The 20126-nt window shown below is 43.8% G+C and overlaps 1 protein-coding gene and 1 non-coding gene across 2 annotated transcripts in view; one reads left to right on the top strand and one right to left on the bottom strand.

Moving 5' to 3' along the window:
- RNF145 (ring finger protein 145) overlaps nucleotides 1-20126 on the bottom strand; it is a 106907-nt gene that overhangs the window by 65590 nt on the left and 21191 nt on the right. The window lies entirely within an intron of this gene.
- On the top strand, nucleotides 8333-8461 carry LOC111547242. Its single transcript, XR_002733064.1, has one exon. It is a non-coding gene; the product is annotated as a small nucleolar RNA SNORA68 (small nucleolar RNA).

Below are 20126 nucleotides of genomic sequence, written 5' to 3'. Positions count from 1 at the left end.
GTCCAAACACAGTGGCTTGCACCTGCAATCCCAACAGTTTGGGAGACCAAGGCAGGAAGATTGTGTGAGGCCAGGAGTTTGAGACGGGTCTGGGCATCCTTGTAAGATCCCATCTCTACAAAAAAAATTTTTTAATTAGCTAAGCATGGTGGCACACACCTTTAGTGCCAGCTATTAGGGAGGCTGAGGCAGGAGGACTGATTGAGCCCAGGAGTTCAAGGCTGCAGTGAGCTATGATTGTGCCACTGCATTCCTGCATGAGTGACAGAGTGAGACCCTGTCTACAAAAAAAAAAAAAAAAAAAATCCCTCTTTTGACTTCATGCCTCACAACCTTCAGCTCCACTTCACTACAAAAAATATCCTAAAAAGTTGTCTATAGCAACTGCCTCAACTTCCTACCTTTTATTCTCCCCTTAATCCATTTCAATCAGAATTCCACCCCAAATATTTCACTGAAAGTTTTCTAGCAAGATCATGAAAGACTTCCTCACCAAATCCAGTGGTCCCTTGTCAGTACTGCTCTTATTCTACTTGTCACCAGCCATTTCAAAGAGTTCACCATCTCCTCACATTTTTTTGTTTGTTTGTTTGTTTTGTTTGAGATGAAGTTTTGCTCTTGTGGCCCTGGCTGGAGTAGTGTCACAATCTTGGCTCACTGCAACCTCTGTCTCCTGGGTTCAAGCGATTCTCATGCCTCAGCCTCCCGAGTAGCTAGGATTACAGGCATGCGCCACTACACCTAGCTAGTTTTTGTAATTTTAGTAGAGATGGGGTTTCACCATGTTTACCAGGCTAGTCTCGAACTCCTGACCTCATGTGATCCACCTGCCTCAGCCTCCCAAAGTGCTGGGATTACAGGTGTTAGCCACCGCACCTAGCCAATCATCTCCCCCTTTTAAAAACACTTTCTCCTCCTGATTTTTGCATTAGATGCCTAAGGCTGCTGTAACAAATGACTACAAATTGAATGGTTTAAGATAAAAGAAATTTATTCTCTTACAGTTTTGGAGGCTAGAATTTCAAAATCAAGGTTTCAGCAGGGCCGTGCTCTCTCTGAAGTCTTTAGGGAAGAATCTTTCTTGACTATTCCTAGCTTTTGGTTGCTCCTGCCATTCCTTGGTGTTTCTTGGCTTGTAGCTGCCTCACTCCAATCTTTGCCTCTGCCATCACATGGCCTTTTTGTAAGGACCCCAGTCATTGCATTCAGGACCCACTGTAATCAGTATGACCTCATCTGAACTTATTAGATCTAACTTATTAGGTCTGTAAAGACCCTATTTTCAAATAGGGTTACATTCTGAATTCCAGATGGGCATGAATTCTGGGGAGAATACTGTTTAACCTACCACAGTTTCTGTGACTGCATGCCTTCCCAGTTTTTCTTCTACCTCATTAGCTGTTCTTTCTCACTCTCATTTGAGGGCTATTTTGCCTTAGCTGTAAGTGTTAGAGTGACCCAAGGCTTAGCTCAGGGCCCTTTTGCCTTCTCTAAACACACAGTCTCCTGAGGGGATATCATCCACTCCCATGGTTTTAAAATTCCACTCCAAAATTTACGTTCCAGCCCTGAGCTGTACCCTCAGCTGTGTCCAAATCCCAGCCTCCTATTGATGATAGTAGTTAACACTTATTGGACATTCCCTATGTACCAGACCCTGTCTTAAGGTCTTTATATGTATTAACTCATTTAATCCTCACAACAAATTTACAGGGTGAGTACTGTTTTTATCCCCAATTCATAGATGAAGAAACTGAGGCACAAAGAGGTTCAAGCCTACATAGGTAGGAGCCAGGATTCGAAACTGGGTAAGCTGAGTCCAGAGTCTGCTCTCTTCACCACCACCTGTTCTGCCTTTCCTCAGGGATCCAGGCTTATATATTCCAACACATACTCAACATCTGCACCCAGATGTCTAATAGGCATCTTGGAGGTGAATTAAATAGAACGTTGGACTCCTGCCACTTACTTCCACCTTAATCTTTCCTTCCCTGGTCCCACATCTCAGCGCCTGGTCCCACATCTCAGCGCCTGGTCCCACATCTCAGCGTATGACACCACCAACCCAGATCTGGAAGTCAAGTTCAAATTTGATTCTCCTGTTTCACCATCTACCCTAGTCTTCATTCCTGTGCCCAGCCAATCCATCAACAAGCCCTATTGGCTTGATCTCAAGCAGAGGTCTCTAGTCTGTCCACTTCTCTCCATTTTCACTACCGCCCTAGTTCACGCTGAGCTATCATTTCATGTTACTGCAATTAAATTCTACGTAGTCCTTTTGCTTTCACTTTTGTAGTCTATCCCTAACCCAGCAGCTAGATAAATTTTGGAAAGATAATCAGACCATGACACGGCCCAGTTTCAGAGCCTTACACGTGTCCCTCATGTTCAAAATGCATACTCCTATTCCTTGCCCACAGGGCCCAGCCTGACCTGGCACCTTTGCCTCTCTGCCCTCATCTCTTACCACTCTCCTCCTTAGTCCTCCAGCTTGAGTCACGGGCCTCACTTATGCTTTTCCAGGAACGCCAACCCATGCTTGCATCAGGCCCTCTGCACCTGTTCACCCTCCTGACAAAAATGGTAGCAGAAATGCTCTATCCTCACATCTTCCCTTCATTCAGACTTTGGCTCAAACATCACATGGCTCAGACAGGACTTTTCTGAATCATTACTTTTTTTTTTTTTCTTTCAAGACAGGGTCTCACTCTGTCACCCAGACTGGAGTGCAGTGGCACCATCTCGGCTCACTGCAACCTCTGCTTACTGGGTTCAAGGATTCTCCTGCCTCAACCAACCAAGTAGCTGGGATTACAGGTGTATCCCACCACTCCTGGCTAATTTTTGTATTTTTAGAACAGGCAGGGTTTCACCATGTTGTCCAGGCTGGTCTTGAACTCCTGACCTCAGGTGATATGGCCAACTCAGCCTCCCAAAGTGCTGGGATTACAGGCGTGAGCCATGGCACCCAGCTTAGGACTTTCCTCAATCACTAATGTTGTTCTGTTGTCCCCTGATCACTTTCTGTCACACACTGCCCTATGTTTTTTGTTTTTCCTCTGAGACTGGGTCTCGCTCTGTCACCCAGCCTGGAGTGCAATGCCATGATCTCTGCTCACTGCAACCTCTACCTCCCGGGTTCAAGCAATTCTCCTGCCCCAGCCACCCGAGCAGCTGGGATTACAGGCACCTGCCACCATGCTCAACTAATTTTTGTATTTTTAGTAGAGATGGGTTTTGCCATGTTGGCCAAGCTGGTCTCGAACTCCTGTCCTCAAGTGGTCCACCCACCTCGACCTCCCAAAGTGCTGGGATTATAGGCATGAGCTGCTGCGCCCGGCCTGTTTGTATTTTAATAGCTTTTATCACTATTTAAAAATACCTCATTTATGTTCTATTTGTTTGGACAGAGAGCTTTTCATTTACATTTGTATCCCCAGTGCCTACAATGGTGTCCAATACAGACTAATTACTTAATATGTATTTTTAAAGGGATGAATGAATGAAGCTGAGTGTACAGACAAGTGAGGTCAATCATGGAAGGTTGTAGATCAGTTTTAAGGCATAGTTTGAAAGAGGGGAAGATGTTTTATTATAGTGGAGAAAGGACATTGTAGCAAAGAAAACAATATACTCAAAGAAATGACCTGGTCTTGAATAAGTGACAGATAGAAGCTGACAACTGTATTAATTCAGGTGATATAGAAAGTTGGTGACTACAGGAATAAAATTAGCTTGCTTATCAGAGCAGGGAGTCATCACTTAGATATTGAATATCTAAGGAGTTAAAATTCATTAATGACTTCAACAAATCTTTATTGATTTTCTTTTGGATGCAGGTATTGTTCTAGGTACTTTCTGTACAATAATGAACAAGCAAGATGTAATCCCTGTCCTCGTGGTATTTACAGTCTAGTGGAAAAACTGACATCAAATACTATTCCATAAACATTAATACAAATGGTCAAAGTGTGTGCTGAGTTAATATTTTGGAAAATTATTCATTGTGTGTTTTGTCCCCAGCATTACTTGTTCTCCTTTGGCTCTTACCCATTCAATCAGCTCAGTTTTCTGCATGTATGAAGCAGAAGATAGATGAATTGCAGAATCCAATGTATAACTAACAAAAACCTTGTCCTAGCTCTTGAGTTCCAAAATCCAAGTTCTCAGTAGGCATAGACTGTAACTTCTGTCATGAATAGTGATTTGAGAAGATACTCAATGAATCAGAGCAAGGCTATTCTGGCCCAGAGACTGGAAACTTTTCCCGAGGATGGAGGAGAGTCAGAGGGAAGTGATTAGAATTTAGGTGGTGTTGGGTCTTTGCAAAATGGAGCCTCCACCCTATGTAATTGCCCAGGCCAAGCTCCAGGGGATGACAAATTCAAGATTAGTTTGGACATCATAAGAGCAGAGGAGACTGGTGCTCACACTCTCCAGGCCCAGCCCAGCAAGTTGGCCAACATTGAGTAGAAATGGCTTTGTAGATGCCTTTGCACTTGGACTTTGAAACCTCACAGATTCCGCCTGTGCTTCTCTTTGGTGTAGAAGAGCAGAGTGATCTCTAGGCACACAGTACAGCATTGTTTTTCTGACAGCAAATCTGTCATTTTCCAAGGACCACTAATTCTCCAATTCTTTGATACCAACTGGGTGTCCAATAATTCAACTCAACTCTGACACCAAAAACCTGGAGTCAGTGCAGACCCCCAAGTTATGGGCTCAGTTGCATAACACTGCCTCCACTTCACATGTTGGCCAGATACGGGGCTCCAAGCTAACTGAACCTTTGCTCAATCAACTACAAATTTGGGGATTCCCATGACCCTCCCTGTATTAGTTCATTTTCACGCTACTGATAAAGACATATCATGCTGATAAAGAACAGCATGGAAAAGAATTGAGCCCCTGATTCAATTACCTCCCACCAGGATCCTCCCACAATACACAGCAATTCAAGATGAGATTTGGGTGAGGACACAGCCAAACCATCTCACTCCCCACCCTCCACCAGGTTTGATAATTCGCTAGAAAGACCCACAGGACACAACCACTACAGTTTTATTATAAAGAATACGATTCAGAAACAGCCAAATGGAAGAGCTGCATAGGGCAAGGAAGGTGGACAGAGCGCCCGTGCCCTCTCTGGGCATCCACCTGCCCAGCACGTCAATATGTTCACAAACTCAGAAGATCCCTAAACCTTGTTGTTCAAGAGATTTTACTGAAGTTTCATTACGTAGGTGTGATTGATTGGCCATTGATGACTGAACTCAATCTCCAGCCCCTCTTCCCCTCCCCACAGTTAGGGGTTAGGGGATGGGACTGAAAGTCGCCTGGTAATCAGCTCTATCCTGAATATCTCTAGAGGTTAAGAATTGCACGGTGGTTCAAGCCTGTAATCCCAGCACTTTGGGAGGCTGAGACGGGTGGATCACGAGGTCAGGAGTTCGAGACCATCCTGGCTAACATGGTGAAACCCCGTCTCTACTAAAAAATACAAAAAGCTAGCCAGGTGAGGTGGCTGGTGCCTGTAGTCCCAGCTACTCAGGAGGCTGAGGCAGGAGAATGGCGTAAATGTGGGAGGCGGAGCTTGCAGTGAGCTGAGATCCGGCCACTGCACTCCAGCCTGGGCAACAGAGCGAGACTCCGTCTCAAAAAAAAAAAAAAAAAAGAATTCTCTCATTAGCATGTGGTCAGGTATGATTCAAAGAGGCATGCTATGAATTACAAAAGACAGTTCTATTAGGAAATTCTAAAGGTTTAGAAACCCTTGTTCCCTGTGTAACTACTCCACCCAACGCAAGTCTCAAGCTGTCCAACTTGATGTCACTGGGTTCACCTGGAACCCAGATGAAATCTCAGGAGGAAAGGGAAGGATGAGTACTGACTCTATCATTTTCAATTCCTGTTGAATAAGGGTTCAAATTATAAATTAAAGCCTACTCTTCCTTTCCCTCCCTCTCTCCCTTCTTTCCTCTCTCCCTCCCTTGCTTCTTCTCTCCTTTCTCTCTTTCCTTCTTTCCTTCCTTCCTTTTCTTTTCTTTCTTTCTCCTTCCTTCCTTCTTTCCTTTTCTTTTTCTTCTTTCTTTCTCTTTCTCCTTCCTTCCTTCCTTCCGTTTTTTTATTGAGATAGAGTCTCGCCCTGTCACCCAGGCTGGAGTGCGATGGCATGATCTTGGCTCACAGCAACCTTCACCTCCCAGGTTCAAGCGATTCCCCTGCCTCAGCCTGCCCAGTAGCTGGGACTACAGGCGCATGCCACCACGCCTGGCTAATTTTTTGTATTTTAGTAGAGATGAGGTTTCACCATGTTGGCCAGGACAATCTCCATCTGCTGACCTCGTGATCTGCCTGCCTAGGCCTCCCAAAGTGCTGGGATTACAGGCATGAGTCACCGCACCCAACCTCTCTTTCTTTTGTTCACAAAGTCAACAATGGCTAAGTGCCCATGTGTTTCATGGTGCTTGTCTAGTATATTTTTAAGAGGTGGCACCAGGGTGCTTCTGCTAAAATGGGTCTGTTGTTCATGGAGGAGCTGGGGGTAATGGTTCTGGAAGTGTGGGGAGACCAACAGCTGACAGGGATCAGCCCTTTCAGTCCAAGTGGACACTGCTGCCTACATTATCTTCCTCACCTTCGTCAGCACCGTGTTGTTCTTGCTGTTGCTCATTATCATCCACTGTTGCTGCAGCTGCTGCTCCAACTCCCCTAGATCCCAGAAGGTGAGCCCCCAGAACAAGAAATTCCAATGGGGTGGGTAACTTGGCCCTGGAACCTTAACACCATGAGTCCCTGCCAGCCCTTTCCTGTAGGTCCTGCCTTGTAGCAAGTAACAATCCCATGCCTTGTGTTTACCTAGAAAAAGTAATTAATTAAATTAATGGTGAGTCACATGTTTAGAAAATAAGAATTTTTGCAGACCTGTGTTTGTAGATTGAGATCCATTCCTGTCATTAAGACTGATCTTACCATTGTAAATAGAGCTATACAAAACTACAAAGAGATTTGTAGAATCCCAACTGGATTCTTTTTAAATATCAGTAAGAGCTGAGCTTGGCCTGCTTGGAAGAATAAGAAAATTTAGAATAGAATAAAGCCATTCAAAGAGTAAATCAATCCAATCTCAAAGTGAAAGAACCTAGGAGAGGGGTTACAGACCCAGATTTCACTAGAATTAGGGATGTGAACATGGGACCCTTTCTGGCTATGAAATTCCTATAACTAGGCCTCATAACTGGGCCTCAGTATGTTGGGAGAACACAAAACCCTGAGTCCCAGCCAAATCCAGGGTCAATTTGTATCCTCAGTGACCTCCTCCTGAAAAATAACACCAAATGTTTGGTGTGGTATAACTATCTGCTTCATCTGCCCATTTTAATTCTAGGAGGATCTGTAATTGAAAATAAAAGAGTGAATTATGAAAACTGATTAAGCCAAACCCATTGTATTCATATATTCATGGTAAGTTGAGAAATACCTTGTGCACTTGCTATTTAGAATATATGTAAGATTTGGAGAATTTATTAATAGCAGATGAGCAAATCAAACAGAATTGCTTTATGATTTAATATATAATATTTAATTGAATAATTAACTTCTCACTTTAAGTTCAATGTATAAGAAAACTTTACTAAATTTAAAGATATTATTGGAACATTCAGAAGAACCTAATATTCACAAATTTATGTTTCATCTGTTAGAGTTACTTAAATTATTTTTGTTACACAGTTGAATGACTTAAAATGAAAACAAGTATATTAAATGTATGAATGTAATTTTTGAATGTTTAAGAATTAAAATTGGCCGGGCATGGTGGCTCATGCCTGTAATCCCCGTACTTTGGAAGGCCAAGGTGGGTGGAACACAAGGTCAGGAGTTCAAGACCAGCCTGGCCAATATGGTGAAACCCCATATCAACTAAAAACACAAAAATTAGTCGGGTGGTGGTGCGTGCCTGTAGTCCCAGCTACTTGGGCAGCTGAGGCAGAAGAACTGTTTGAACTCTGGAGGCAGAGGTTGCATTTGCAGTGAGCTGAGGTCATGCCACTGCACTCCAGCCTGGGCAACAGAGCGAGACTCTGTCTCAAAAAAAATAAAAAATAAAAAATAAAATTAAGTTTGTAAATGGGCTTGCACATTAATCAAAGTCCCCCTGAAAAGTGACTGTTAAAGTCTTATGTATTCATTAATAGAACAATGTGATTTTTATTTTGAATTTTAAAGCTTAAGGACAAATAGTTTTTTGATCTTATAACCTTAAATGGAATATTAATATCTAAAAACCAAACTCATCATAAATCATCTTTTCTGGTCATAAAAACTGCCATCACTCATACCTAAACCCAAGAATCACTTTCTTATAGTGATGATTTAAACAGATGCAAACAGCAAGCACATCTTGTCACCTTTGTGGGGCAGTGGCTGTGCCCCTCACAGTAAATTTGGAGGTTCTACATCCCCAGTGAAAATTTAAAAAAAAAAAAAAAAGCCTGCCATCATTGACACCAAAACACTCATAATGACAGTACCCACTATAATGCTGAGAAGTGAGAAAATAATGTGCCATGAAAGAGACTAATTGAGGGGGCTTAATTTACATCAGGGGTTCAAAGATCTCTCTGGAGACTGCCTCGTGAGCAGAGAATTCAGAAAGAAAGTTTAACCAGAGGAAGATGAAAAAGAAGAGCGGTCCAGGTGGGATCCTAGAGAGAGCTTGGTATGGCAGAGGAATTGAAGGAAGTTGGGAGGTTCAGAGAAGCTGGAACCAAGTGAGTCAGAGGGAGAGCGGCATGGATGGGACAGGAGAGGAAGTTGCAGTCAGATCATGCAGGCCTTTGGAGACCAGGTTAAACCATATGTTATATAAACACAAATATTATACAAATCCCTAAATGTAATGGAAAACCTCTGAGGATGTTAAGCAGAGGTCGGGGTGCTGAGTATGGTTGAATAGCCTGGGTATTGCACAACTTCATGTTGCACCAGTGGCATAGTTCCTGGTGTGGTGCAATATTGCCTCCGGGCAGGTAACACAATCAAATTGGTGTTAAACAATTACTCTGATTGCTGTAGGGAGAAGAACTGTAGAGGTAAGAGTGGAACCAGGGAGATCATTTAACCAGCTAATGCAGACTCCAATCAAGTAGCCCAACAGAGTATTTGTGGTGATAGGGAAAAGTGGACAGACTGTTTTTTTTCTGTTTTCATGGTAGACAGTAGAAGTCTGGGTAGATTTCTGAATCTGAGAATAGCCTGTCTTAAATGGTGCTTGAGAAAAATTGTCCATCCAGAAATGTGCTAGAGCTGATATACAGCAGCTTGTATTGGTTCAGTACAGATGATGGGGTCCACCTTTCCCCAACTCCTCATTCAGTGACATCAAGTTGATAGCTTGAAATCTGCCTTGGTGGGAATATTTATACCATGGAGATTGGTAAATACTACCAACAGAGCTTCTTTCCCCAGAGAGCTGACTGTGAAACATTTACCAGCACACCAGTGCTTCCAGCACTTTTTGCGATCTCAACACTAGAACACTATTTAAAGAATCATTGCATATAATATATGATGTCAAAGAACATTCATATGGTTCTTATGAAACCTTAAGAAAGGAATGGTTACGAGAGACACTGGGAAGAAAATATCTGTAAAACTTGGTGGTGCTTTGTAAATGGTGGTCATGGGAAGAGAGAAGCAGATCGTATTTTCTTCCCTGGAATAGGAATCATTTCAAAGCACATCTCTTTGATGAAGATTATAGAGAGAACATTTCACAATTTGGTTCCCTGTCCTCTGTATTTTAAATGTTCCTGCTTCTGCTGTCAGGGATTTCAAGTGCTTTTAAAAATTTTTATGTTGTGGTAGCTCTGAGTTCTGAATTCTATCACTATTTACTGGTGCAGTTAAATGAATAGAATAATAATGGAATATCAGACTCTCAGTCACTGTCTTGCAAAAATGGAAGCTCTGCAGAGAGCTGGAGAAGAGCATGCTTTAAAACTGAAAAATGTCTTCCACTTCGTAAATTTGTAGAATCAAGGCAGTGGTGTTGAAGACCGACCTGAGCCTTCCATATATACGTGGAAGGTTCACATAAAGGTTTCTAAAGGGTACCAGGAAAGCAAGTGGAGGGAGACCATAAGGGCATGCTCGAAATATTATTTTTCCCATGAAAATTAGTGTTCTGCAGAATTTAAAGCTTGTGTCACAACATGATGTAAACACCTTTCTCATCAATATTGTGACAAGTATTTCCCTAGATCCCGGAGATATGAAAATGAATAATGTAGTGTTTCCTCAGATCTCAGTGAATAAAAAAGTGAAAAAGACTACTTCATTTGGCACACAGTAATTGAGAGAGACAAAGTCATGAACGGATTAGAGTACAATGTGGCCAATGTAGAAATTTAGTATTTAGAAGATACCATGGAAGTCCAAGGAAGGGCACGTGACTCAGCCTTGGGTGAGCAGGGACAGCTTCCTGGGGGAAGCGATATTTAAGTCGAATCTTAAAGAGTAGGGGTAAACCAGATACAGTGTGTGTATGGAGTAGAAGGAATTCCAGGCAGAGGGAAGAGCATGAGAAAAGACACAGAAATGAGGAACAACAGAGTGATCTGGCCTTGGCTGAAGGGCAGATGGGGATAAGGAGAGGAGGGTGGAGGCCTTCAAGTTTTCAGTGGAGTACCAAGGAGTAGGGCAATGTGAGTGAACCATGCTGGGTGCAGACAAAAGGGGGTAGACTGTCTGTTGAGTATTAGAAAACAATAATAAAACTGACTATATTGCCAACGATTCTAAACAATGATAACACACTCCTCTGTATCAAGATGGCTACCCGCTGGGTGCACCACTGCATGTTTTTCCTGAAGGTCTGGGGCAAGAAAGTGATGCAGTCAGACTCCTGAGCTGTGCAGATCTGAAGATGCCAGCCTCAATAATATCTAAGTGAGAGAAGCTTTCCTCGCATCCCCACTCCTGATCCTAGACAGAGAGTGCCTCTACTAAACATCCTCAAAGCACTGAACATTTTTCCTTAATAACCGAGCAGTTTGTAATTATACCCACCACTGAAAAGAAAGAATGCAAGAGAAAAATACAGATTTTCAGAAGATATATAGAGCTTAGGACAAGTTGAGTTTTATTAGCTTGTGGGAGATCAAAGACAGATATACAGCAATGGGACATGGATTTTGGACTAAAGCTGTAGGTTCAAGAGTCATTAGTAGAGAAGTGGTGGTTAAATCCTTGTGAGTGGATGAGGTAACCTGGGAAAAACTGAGAAAGATAGTGGGCCAAAAATGGAATGCTAGAAGCTGAATATTTCATGGACAGATGATGGAACAAATATCCAAAAAAAAAAAAAAATAGACAATGAAGAAATGCTCAGAGGCCTAAGAAGAATCTGGACAACACAAAGTTGTGGCAAGATTTTCCAAGACCAAAGGAAGAGAAAGAACTGGAGATAATGCAGAAATCTAAAATATCAGTAAGTGTCTATGAGAAAGAAGTCAAACCCATGGCATGTGTGCTTGGAAGGTAGTTGGTGAGAAAATGGGGAGGCAATGGCAGAAACCCTGGAAAAATCTGGGAATGACAGAATGCCATCTGGGATTCTCTAGAGGAACAAAACTAATAGGAAATATGTCTATGTGAAAGGGAGTTTATTAAGAAGAATTGACTCACACAGTCACAGGTAAAGTCCCATGACAGGCCATCTGCAAGTTGAGGAGCAAGGAAGTCAGTAGTGGATCAGTCTGAGTCCCCAAACCTCAAAAGTAGGGAAGCCGACAATGCAGCTTTCAGTCTATGGCCAAAGCCTCAAGAGCCCCTTGGCAAACCACTATTGTAAGTCCAAGAGCCAAAGAACTTGGAGTCTGATGTTCGAGGGCAGGAAGCATCCAGTACTGGAGAAAGATGAAAGCTGGAAAACTTAGCAAGTCGGCTTCTCCCACCACCTTCTGCCTGCTTTATTCTAGCAAAGTTGGCAGATGATTGGATGGTGCCCACCCACATTGAGGGTAGGTCTGCCCACTGGGAGGATTTCCCTTTGCCTCTGTCCTTCAGGGATGTCCTAGAAAGGGGCTGTAGTGCTGCAGCTGTCCACTTTTGGGTGGTGCCTGCATATCGTGCAGAACCATCTGTAAACCAGGCCCTTGTCTTCTCTTCCTGTGTAGACTGATCATAGGGAATTCCCCATGAGGCCATCGCTGCAGGCTTGGGGAGAGAAGGCAGGGTGGCAGGAGTGGAGACCATGGACATTTGAGCCATTTCCTTATGTAACTTACTTGTGCCTTCTAAGCAGCTCAGGTTGCATGGTGACTTGATGACCCATAATCAAACCTTCAGTTTCTACCAAAGCCCAGTAACAAGCCAAGAGCTGTCTCTCAGAAGGAGTGTAGTTATCTGCAGAAGATGGCAGGACCTTGCTCCAAAATCCTAGAGGCCTCTGCTGTGATTCACCTATGGGGGCTGGCTGAAGGCTTTGAACAGCATCCCATCTGCCACTGACACCTCAAGCACCATTGGATCTGCTGGGTCATATGGCCCAAGTGGCAGAGCAGCTTGCACAGCAGCCTGGACCTGTTGCAGAGCATTCTCCTGTTCTGGACCCCACTCAAAACTGATAATCTTTTGAGTCATTTGATAAATGGGCTGGAGTAACACACCCAAATAAAGAATGTGTTGCCTCCAAAATCCAAATAGGTCTACTAGGTGTTGTGCCTCTTTCTTGGTTGTAGGAGGGGCCAAATAAGGTAATTAATCCTTCACCTTAGAAGGAATATCTCAATAAGCCCCACACCACTGGACCCCTGGAAATTTCGCTGATGTAGAAGATCTCTGAATTTTAACTGAATTTATTTCCCATCTCCTGGCACGCAAATGTCTCACCAATAAGTCCTTGCTTGCTGCTTTTCACTCACTGGGTCCAATCCGCATAATGTCTTCAGTAAAATAGACCAGTGTGATATCTTGTGGAAGAGAAAAGTGATCACGATCTCTGTGAACAAAATTACAACACAAAACTGGAGACTTGATATACCCCTGAGGCAGGACAGTGAAGGTATACTGCTGACCTTGCAAGCTGAAGGCAAACTGCTTCTGGTGGGCCTTATGGACAGGAATGGAGAAAAAGGCATTTGTTGAATCCATGGTTGTATACCAGGTACAATGGTATGTGTTAATTTGCTCAAGCAATGAAACCACATCTGGTACAGCAGCTGCAATTGGAGTCCCCACTTGGTTAAGCCTACAGTAATCCACTCTCATTCTCCAAGATCCATCTGTCTTTTGCACAGGCCAAATAGGAAAGTTGAACAGGGATGTGGTGGGAATCACCACCCCTGCATCTTTCAAGTCCTTGATGGTGGCACTAATCTCTGCAGTCCCTCTGGGGATGTGATACTGTTTTTTGATTTACTATTTTTCTAGGTAGAGGCAGATCCATTTGGCCTTTTCCACCATGATAGGCCTCACCCTACCAGTCAGGGAGCCAATGTAGGGATTCTGGGAGCTGCTAAGTATGTCTATGCCAATTGTGCATTCTGGCACTGGGAAAATGACCACGGATGAGTCTGGGGACCCCCTGGGCCCACCGTAAGTCACACCAGAGCTAAAACTTCATTAATTACCTTATCTCCATAAGCCCCTGCTTTAACTGGAGGACCATAATGATGTTTTGGGTCCTCTGAAATCAATGTCAGCTCAGAGCCAGTGTCCAGTAGTCCCTGAAAGGTCTGATCATTCCCCTTTCCCCAGTGCACAGCTATCCTGGTAAAAGGCCAGAGGTCTCCTTAGGGAAGGATGGGAAATTAACTGCATAAATTGTTGGTAGTATAGTGAGGTTCTTCCTCAAGGAAAACCAGCCTCTCTTTCATTCAAGGGTTTCTGGGTCTGTAAACTGGTTCAAGTCTGGAAATTGATTGACGGGCCATGATTCTCTATTTTTATAATTCAAATTAGTCTTTTGTCCATTCAGCCTGAAAGTTTTCTGCTCATATAAATTAAGTAAGCATGTAGTAGGTTTCCTATCAATTTCACTTCTAGGAACACTGTGATTAATTAGCCAAAGCCAGAACTCAACATGAATCAGACTATTCTGATTGCTGCTTTGCCTCTGCTGTCCATTATAGTAACTACATCCACCTTGCCTTTGATGGTTGAGTGCCTCAACGTGGCCCCTGCCACCTTGGGATCCAATTATTTCCATTGCATTTAACATTTCTAAGTGAGTGACTGCGGTTCCCACTGTAAGATCTGGCATACAAAGAGGAGCAATCACAGAGTTCTTCAAGGATGTAAATGCTCCCCTCACAAATCTATTTCGCAAAGTATTGGTGAAGGGTGTATCTTCTGGACCCTCCCAGCTGGGATGAGTAGGTCTAAAGTGACTAATCCACTCCAACATTCCAATCTCCCTAGGCTTTGGGATCCCTTCCTCTACATTAAACCAAGGAAGATCAGGCATTTCCAGTTTGCTCATAGTAGGCCATATTTTATTTTTATTTTTATTTTTTTTGAGTCAGAGTCTCACTGTGTCACCCAGGCTGGAATACAGTGGCACGATCTCAACTCACTGCAACCTCCGTCTCCTGGGTCTAAGCAATTCTCCTGCCTCAGCCTCCTGAGTAGCTGGGATTATAGGGGTGTACCGCCAAGCCGGGCTAATTTTTGTATTTTTAGTGGAGACTGGGTTTTGCCATGTTGGCCAGGCTGGTCTCAAACTCCTGACCTCAAGTGATCTGCCCACCTTGGGTCCCCAAAATGCTGGGATTACAGGCATGAGCCACCACGTCCAGCCAAGTAGGCCATCTTTTGATCCATATTCCAGCTAACCAAGCAAATAAATTATTAGCACCTTTTTTAACTCCCCGATCTGCAACATTAAATGCAGAATCCCTGCTTAGTGGGCCCATATCAGTAAATTCAGCCTGATCCAACTTTATGTTCTTCCCACCATTATCCCATGCCCTTAAAGTCCATTCCAATACCTGTTCTCCAGATTTCTGCTTATATAAATTAGAAAACTCAGTTCTTTTTGGAGTGTAGCACACCTCCTCATCAGTCACATTCTGAACCTTACCTCTAGAGCCTGCTGGGACTTGAGTCTAGTTATAGGTCTGGAAGCAAATAGGGGTGTTGGGGGTGGGTCTGACAGAGAATCAGCATTCTCTTACCTGGCAACCACCTCAGGGAAGGCCATCACTGTTGCCTCAGGCGGTGCAGGGTTAATCTCAGACAAAGATGGAAAGGCTGATGGCAGCATGGGTGGTGGGGGGAGATGTTGCTACCACTGCAGGTGGGAAGGCTGTTTCCTCTGGCAGAAAAGGCTCATCAGAATTCAGGAGCTCAGTGCCCCCAGCCCCATCAGGGACCTCCCACGTGTCCCCATTCCTAATTGCAGGGTCCCATTCTTTTGCAGTCAATGCCCTCACTTTAACAGTAGGCACCTGGCAAGGCTGTGCATGCACCTTTCATTGCAGGCCAGCCATTCACATGATAAGAGCTTGTGTCTGATTTTCCACAATTTCAGCTCTTTCTCTACAGGAGATAAGACTCTCTCTCAGGGCAGTCTTAGAAGATGTGGGGTTCAGTATCTGCTTCTGGAGCCAGGAGTTAGAATCCCTGAGTTCAACGCTTTCTTTCATCACTTTGTCCAGCAAACTTAGGAGCAACCAAACAACTTTATTACATTCCTGATTCTCCACATATGGTCAAAGGTATTATGTATAGAGTCTATGGCCAAAGACTAAACTCCTTGCTTCTGTAGAGCAGTGAATCGCTTGAAATCAGGAGATCAACACCAGCCTAGGCAACATGGTAAAACCCCATCTATATAAATGCAAAACTTAGTCAGGCACAGTGGCACTTGCCTGTAGTCCCAGCTACTTAGAAGTCTGAGGTGGGAGGATCACCTGAGCCGGGAGGTTCAGGCTGCAGTGAGCCAAGATTGCACCACTGCACTCCAGCCTGGGTGACAAGACCTTTCTCAAAGAAAAAGAGCTTCAATACAAAATAATAACAATGATAATAATGTCTAACATTTGTTGCACTTTTACTGTGGGTCAGGCATTCTTCTAAGTGCTTTTCAGTATTATATCATATAATCCTCCCAAAAGCCCTATAAGGTAGGTATTGCTGTTATCCCTTTTTGCAGATGTGATGACGGAGGCCTGGAAAGGCTGAGTAACTTGCCTAAGGTCACAGAGCTAGGAAGTCTTAGAGCTGGGATTAAAAAACACAGATAGGCTCCAAAGCTTCCACTCTATACTACTTCACAGGACACCAGGACCTTGTCCATAACATCATAAGTCAGGATAAATCCTGGCACAGTTCAGGAAACACTGACAGAATGGAGTAGGAACATCTAGGAGGTGACAAGAACCTCTGGAGTAGAGTGGATGGTTGGCTGGAAGGAATCCACACTGGTGGACAGGCACAGGTTTTCAAAGGATATTGCTGGCATAGACCATAGCCCAGAAGAAGGCCGAACTGGGCATCCCCCAAAGCAAGCCGACACAGCTCCTGGGACTCGCAGAGCAGGCAATATCCCCAAGGAGAAGCATACGTAATGCTGAAAATGCAGCCTCGCAGAACAAGGTATGGAGTTTGCATTTGCTCAGAGGGCTCAGGGCTGCTGCTTGTTGGGGGTTGACGGGAAGCAGAGCAAAAGAGCAACAAAAGATAGGCTGGCTCCCTTGCACCCTGGCAGGAGAAAAGGACAGTCCCTGATGGTATCCAACCAATGCACACCAGAATGTGTGAAGTAGAAGGAAAGGAGGGGTTACAGACAGTTGGGGGGCTCAGGGCGCTTGCCAATCGGTAGGAAAGGATTTCAACCTTTGAATAGCTGTGGGGCTGTGCTGGTGCCTCAAGTTTGAAATGCCTCTCCCAGGGTAGAAGTTTTTTACTTTCTCTTATCCTCCTCAACTCTCGGGCCTGGCTAAGAATTGAATTCTAGGTAACACCTGGGGCAAGCCCAGCTGAAGAAAAGGTACAAACCCACATAGTTCCAGTGCCACTGGATCACACTGTCTTATAATGTCTTGTTTTCATGTCTGCCTTTCCACCAGACTACAAATAACTTGTAATAAATGAACAGATAAGGGCCTCCCACCTGCTGGGCACCCAGCCAATCAATGTTTGTTGAGCAACAGCTAATTGTGTGCTGAACCAGGCCCTCCGCTAGGCTCTTCTCACAGATTGTCACATCTAATCCTCAAGGTGCCTCTGTTGGTAGCCCCAATTCGCAACTGAGGAAATGAAGGTACAGAGGATCAGAAAGTTGCCCACATCTGGGATGAAGCCCAGGCAAAATGAGACTTGAGTCTGTACTCTTCACCACCACACTTGACTTGAGTGGCTGGTGGGTGCCTATCCATGTGCAAAACATCTGAGGTGAATAAAGGCATGGCTTGCTGAGGAATCCAGGAGACATGGCACAGGAGTAGAGGGTGCATGAAGGGGAAGTGAAGGATGACAAAGTTAGAAAAGTCAGCTGGCATCAGAGTGCTATGTGGATTCACTGCTAAGTCCAAGGAGAAACCATTTGAAGGGTTTGAGCCCCGCAGTTTCAGAGTAAGCTTTGTGTTCTGGAGTGCTCACTCAGTCTGCTATGGGAAGGATACACTGGAGCAAGCCATGTGCTGCTTAACTGTTCTTTACTTCCTTTGCTTATTTCTGCTTTTTTTTCCTTCCTTTCATTTTTCCTTTTTTAAAATTCCAGCTTCACTGGACTTCACTAAATGTTAAAAGATTCCAGAGCTGAACCAACACACCTCTTGTGGGGTAGATGGGGAAGGTGAGGGGTGTCCTAGAAACCCCAGCTGTGATGGAGACAACTGATGAAGAGGAGGGTGGTAGGTTTTCATTTTCCTTCCCTAAGGTTACACTTGATCTCCAGGCCTTTATTTGCCACTGTCACAACCATCAGATGCCAGAAACAGTAGACGGCAGACTCCATACTCTCTCACACCTCCAAATGCCAAATGCATATATTTTCAATGACCTTGACATGGTTTAACACAGCACCTCCCAAAAGATGATAAATCATGTCCCAGAACTCAGCAAGAGAGGAAAGCAAAATAAAACACCCTGATCTGCTAACTTTCCTCTAGGGGGTTGACAGCATCTCGCTCCCAAAAGCCCTGCTTTTGGAAAAGAAATTTCTCTTGTTGGAGACTTCGATGCCTTTGTCAATGAGTCCTGTGGCACAAACTATCTACTAAAGGGAAGGGAGGATTTGCCAGGAAAATCTCCTCTGGAATCAAATGGTCCACTTCTGAACTGACAGAGGAACTTAGCTCTCCCCATCCTGATGCAAATTCTAAGCAGGCACACCTAGAGTGACTTGTCATATCTCTCCATCCTCCTTTAAGGCTAATCTTGGGGTTTCCTTCTTACTTCCCTGGCCCTTTCTTCCCAGGCTCTTTCAGACAACCTTCTTTCTCTGCCCATCTGATAACTGGTGACCTACCCAGGATCTATCCTTCTCTTGGTGCTCTTCCCACCAGCCCCACTATCTAGCTGCACCCACTTTACAGAGGGTGGGTGGACAGGCCTCGCTGGGACATTGTCAAAGAGAACTCGTGCCAGAGTTTGGATCCTGGAGGACGGCAAGGACCAGAGGAGGTAGAGGAAGGGGTGAGATGAAGTTCTCTCAGTGGTGTTTCTTCGCTGGGATCCTACAACTTTTAAAATACAGATTCCCAGCCCATCTGTCCCACCCCAACTCCAGAGAAATTCTCAATTCCTTTGTTTGGGGTTGCAAAACAAGCATGTATATTTTACAAATCTCCAAGCGATGTCATATTACTCCTTTCTATTTTTAAGAAATTAAAACGTATGGAAAAGTTGTAACACTAGCATAATGAGTACCCATATACCCTTCATCTAGCTTCATCAATTGTTCATATTTTGCCAACTTGCTTTATCTGTCACACAACTAAAATTGTGTGCATATATATAATTATTATATAAAATTATTATTATTTTGCTGAACCATTTGAAAGTCAGTGAAGACATCATGATATTCAACCCTAAGTACACCAGTGTGTATCTCCTAGGAACTAGGATATTCGTCCACATACAATTCATAGTCAATTGTCCTAAAAAGTCCTAATAATAGCCTCAATAGCTGTTCCCCTCTGCTCTATCCAATATCCATGCAATGTATTTAGTTATCATGTCCCTTTAGTCTCCTTTAATGTAGAAAGGTCCCAGAGATTTTTTCCTGGTCTTTAATGACATTGTCACTTTTTTAAGAGTCTAGGCCAGGCCTTCTGCAGAATGTCCAAGAGGTTTTGATGCACAAAGAAGAATGAGAACAGCTTAAAGAACAGCTTGGAGAGGTCATGACCAGTCAGGAAACTGAAGGCCAAATTGGAGACGGCACCACAATTTAAGAACTACATGAAAACTGGAAAGCGGTCAGGAGTGAAGTGAGGAAGATTGGTGGCTGGGTAGGTTGCATGGCTTAAAAACATAAAGTCACTGCAACTATTTGTCCTATGGCTCTAAATACGCAAATATACACAGCAGTGACTGGCACAGTGATTTCTTCTATCCTCTCACCAGTTTCCTGAACCTCAGACCCGTATATTGAACTGTGTACTGGACATACACAGACATTTCTGAAGCAAACACTATGTCTCAGGCACTGCCTAAGCACCTTATGTGTATTATCTCATTTAACCTCCACCATAACAAACTCTCCAGGAGGCAGAAACTAGGATTGTCTCTGTTTGAGGGCGAGGAAACTGAAGCACAGAGGGGTGGAAACTTGTTTAGGGTCAACACAGCTAGTGAGTGGTGTTACCAGAAATTGAACGCCAGAGCCTTCACACTTTTACATTTTATCTTTTAAAGTATTATTCTGTAGAAGTGGCTTTTTACCCTTTTGGTTCACAGTTCTATAAATTTTAACACATGTATAGATTCATGTAGCTACCACCATAATCAGGATACAGAACAGTTCCATTACACTCAATAAACTCCCTCTGCTGTCCCTTTAAGAGTCATCACCCCACCCCAACTACGAAGAATGTTGCTATTTCTTTTCTTCTTCTACAGTCTATATTTCCAATGTCAGTTAAGCTTTCAAAAATTTCGCAGTGCTAATTCGT

The sequence above is a fragment of the Piliocolobus tephrosceles genome, chromosome 4, assembly GCF_002776525.5.
Source record: "Piliocolobus tephrosceles isolate RC106 chromosome 4, ASM277652v3, whole genome shotgun sequence".
Classification (NCBI taxonomy): domain Eukaryota; kingdom Metazoa; phylum Chordata; class Mammalia; order Primates; family Cercopithecidae; genus Piliocolobus; species Piliocolobus tephrosceles.
The sequence above is the reverse complement of the archived record's forward strand: the minus strand, read 5'-3'. Positions and strand labels throughout refer to the sequence as shown.